Source organism: Propithecus coquereli, unplaced genomic scaffold (genome assembly GCF_000956105.1).
Source record: "Propithecus coquereli isolate 6110/MARCELLA unplaced genomic scaffold, Pcoq_1.0 Scaffold528, whole genome shotgun sequence".
In the NCBI taxonomy this organism is placed as follows: Eukaryota; Metazoa; Chordata; class Mammalia; order Primates; family Indriidae; genus Propithecus; species Propithecus coquereli.
Window position 1 is genome coordinate 579656 of NW_012151152.1, and position 4352 is coordinate 584007.

The following is a 4352-nucleotide window of genomic DNA, read 5'->3' on the forward strand; positions in this document are numbered from 1 at the left end:
GGAGCCACCGCCCTCAGCCTATTATTACTATTTTAATGATGTATTTCTGTTATCTAGCTGAGCACTCTAAAGCTCAGAGAGGTTGAGTAAATCGTCCAAGGTCTTTTCTGGCAGAGCTGAGCTGCAAAGCTCGCTCCTGAGAGTTCCAAGTCTGCGCTCTTTCTTCTACACTTGCTTAAAACAGAGTCCTTTCTGTCCTGCTTCCTGCAGAAACAGAGCTGGGATGGAAAAGGGCCCAGGAGACTGGGGAGGGGTATGGGAAGAGGGGAAATTACTGCCGAGGCCTGGAAGCTTTTATAAGCGTCGACCTGCCCTGGTTGGTTGCAGACTGTCTCCGGAGGCTGCCGTGAAGATGCGGCGGAATGCCTGGCGTGCGTGATGAGGTGTTGCTACACCGGGGCTGTCAGATAGCTGGCTGTCTCAGAGGAGCCGCAGTCCCTGCGGCTGCCATGAGGGATGACGTCAGAGGGAGCTAATCATTACGGAGCCCATGCCGAGCAGCAGACACGTTGCTGAAGTGTTCGGCACATCCGCTCAGTATCTTCACAGCCATGCACCCGTCAATACTGTTTATTACGCCCATTTTACAGAGGAGGAAACTGAGGCACAAACGGGAGTGATTTGTCTGGGTCCTCGCAGACGTACGGTTGTAAAGTGGATTAATGGGGACCAGAGAGTGGGTAAGCTGTGACAGCTTAAGCCGGGGGGCCTGCAGTTAGGGGGCCCGATTTCACGGGTCCTAGGCAACCTTGCCTTTGTGAGTCCCTTCCCTCCGTAAAAAAATCTAAATACCACATTTTATGACTACATTGGCGTGAAGCTGAATCTAATCCAGACTGAATTCACTAATAATATATACTCATTATCATTACATTAATTTTTTCTTCTGATTTTAAAACAAAATAAAACAATTGTATGGGTCCCTAAAAGTACTGTGGGCCCTAGGCATCGTGCTTACTGTATCTAATGGAGAAGTTGGCCTTGAAGGGGGGTGAGTCCTGATGACCCCCGCTGCGGGCTGTGTGACCTTGGCCAAGTTACTTTACCTCTCTGTGCCTCATTTTCCTTCCCTGTAATATGCGACTAAATGGTGGCCTGTATTGTATGTGGTGGTAATGAGGATGAAATGAAGAAATACGTATAAATGCATATACGTATAAATACGTAAATACGTATAAAATACGTATGAATACGTATAAAATGTTTAGCACAGTGCCTGCTGTGAATGCAAACGCTCAATATATCAATAAACATTAGCTGATATTTTTATTTTTAAGTGACCAGTCCTGATCCCACAGCTAGCAAGTGGTAGGGTTAGGAGTGGGTTTATCTGACTGTGAAACCTCTGATCTAACTTCCTCAATGTGACGACAGAATGAATCACTACCGTGAATCTGTTCCACGATTAAAAGACAGTCAGCAAATTGTACAATTTCCAGGATGATTTTATACATATATATATATATCCCTATGAAGTAGGCATTATTTATGTAAATTTTACCACTATGCATATAACCATTATATACATATAACCACAATTATATATATTTTCTATTTATCTATGTATATATATATAGAGAGAGAGAGGTAAAATAACGTAAAATTTACCGTTTTAACCATTTGTGGTGTATAGTTCAGTGGTATTAAGTAGATTCACATTGCTGTGCAACTATCGCTGTTATCCATCTCCAGAACTTTCTCATCATCCCAAAGTGAAACTCTGTACCCATTAAAAAATAAGTCCCTATTCCAACCTCCCTCCAGCCCCTGGTGACCCCTATTCAACCTTCGTCTCTACGAACTTGACTCACCCGGGTACATCACAGAGGTTTTCCAGGATCATCTTGACTAACAACATTCTCTCCCATTCCCCCTGTGAGTACCTGAGTTGAACTTGGGGTCGCAGCAGGGGGAGCAAAGAGGCAACCCCCTGGAACAGGAGTCCGGGGAGCTGCAGCCGAAGCGGGCTGGGGTGAGACGGGGCACGCGGACTCCCCAAGGGTCTGGAGCAGAAATGACTTCTCCACTGCTCTCCCCACCACCCCTGCCCCTGGACAACGGAATTCCAGAGTGAGGAAGTCTCCTGCACCGAAGCCAACAAGCGACAAACCCAACTCTTACTGGAAGGATGACAAACTTGAAGACCGAAGCGGATCTGGGGACCATCCAGCCCAGCAGCTTTGAGGTGGTCTGTGGAGTCACAGGATTTCGAGGGGCTAGAAATGTGGACCCCGGAGCTGACTGTCTGGGTTCGAATCTTGGCTCTGGGACTTACTGGCTGTGTGACCTTTGGCAAGTTACTCAGCCCCTCTGGGCCGCAACTGCCCCCACGTAAATTACAGATCATAATAATGCCTACTTCATAGGGTTATTAAGTAGATTTAAATGAAGTATTAAGTAAATTAAGTAATGTAAAGCACTTAGAACAAAGCTGGACTTACTAGAAATGCAATTTAAGTGTTCGCTAAATGAGAGAATGACTCGGTGGCCCTATTGAGGAAAAGGCCAGGTCCCTGTCCTCACCGCAAGCAGAGAAGCTCGCTTTTATCTGTTTGATATGTTGGGCTTCCTTGTAAATTCTTCCTTAAAAAGAAGAACAACGGGTGACCGACCGATCCTGTTGTAATATAATCCCGTATTTCACAAACAGGAAACACAACCCGGACAGCTATGTGCTCTGCCCAAGGTCCCACGACTAATAAGTGGTGAGTAGACCAGATATAGAAGCCAGGGCAGGGCTGTTTCATCTACACTGCACCATCTACACTGTGCCAAAAGATCGGCATTTTTGGGTTTTGTTTCCCTAAGAAAGTCTCATGGATTACTGTTGATAGCCCAACTCGTGCTGGCTGCTTGAAAATAGATTATGTGAATGAGCTTCTTGCTCCTTCATGACAAAGTTCATCGAAGATGCCCCACCAAGGAGTTGTGCTCTCTTGTCCCATGAACGGTGGCGATGCAGGCTGGGTGGAACTCCTGGGTGCTAGAACCTTCCCTGATGTAGATGACTTTGGGCTTGGCACCCCAACAGCCGTCTCTCCTCCCAGAGTGATGGCTGAGAGGCCTGGAGAACTGATGCCGCCTCTAGGCCTCTGATGGGTCTACCCCATGGCAGTAATCCCACCCTTTCTGCCCGTGTTCAGTTCGGGGATGGCAAGTCTGGGCCAACCTGGCCCAATGGGACACAGAAGAGCTTGCCAGGTTCCCAGGCCTGTTGAATGTAAACTAGGAGCACAAGACTGCTCTCCACCACCCTTAGACACCAGTCACAAGTCTGGGTCTCCAGAATTTCTGACGGACTGGCTTTAAGTTGGGGTTCCCACAACCTTCTCTTTGCGTTAGATTAATTTGCTGGAGTGGTTTGCAAAACTCAGGGAAACATGTTTACCAATTTATGTAATAATGAAGATGAAGAGATGCACAGGCTGAGGCTTGTGGGAAAGGGCATCCATGCCCTCCCTGGGTGTGCCACCCTCCAGGAACCTCCATGTGTTCGGGTATCCAGAAGCTCTCCGAACCCTGTGCTCTTGGGTTTTTATGGAGGCTTCACTATGTATGCATGATTGATTAAGCCATTGGCCATTGGTGATCAGCCTGAGTGAACTCCTGGGCTCAGGCGAATCGCCTGCCTCAGCCTCCTGAGTAGCTGGGACTATAGGCATATGTCACCACACCCAGCGAATTTTTAAAGACTTTTTGTAGACATGGGGTCTTGCTATGTTGCCCAGGCCGGTCTCAAGCTCCTGGTTTCAAGCAATCTCCTGCCTTGGCCTCCCAAAGATCTAGGATGACAGGTGTGAGCCACCACACCTAGCGCTTTGGACTTCATTTTATAGGCAATGGAGAACGAGCAAAGACTTTTGTGTAGCAGAGGGCCTTGAGCAGATCAAATCTGTTTTCTGGAAAGAGCACTCTGGTAGGAACTCAACAGCAGGTGCAGGTGGAGGGTGATAAAGGCAGGAGGTCTAGCTAAGAGGTTTTTCCAGTAGTTCAATCAACAGTTGATGAGCAGGAGCAGTGAAAATAAAAACAAGGAGGCATATGAGAAAAAAATCTTGCCGAGAAAGAAAGGCTAAGGCTGGTCATTGCTGTTGTCTGAATGTTTGTGTCCCCCCAAAATTCACAAGTTGAAATCCTTACCCTAAAAGTCATGGTATTAGGAGGTGGGGCCCTTCAGAGGTGATTAGGTCATGTGGGTGGAGCCCTCATGAATGGGATTAGTGCCCTTATTAAGAGCCTCCCGAGAGGCCCCCCACTCCTTCCGCCATGTGAGCACACAGGGAGAAGGGACCATCTACGAACCAGGAAGCAAGTCCTCACCAGACAATGACCCCGTCTTGGACTTCCTAACC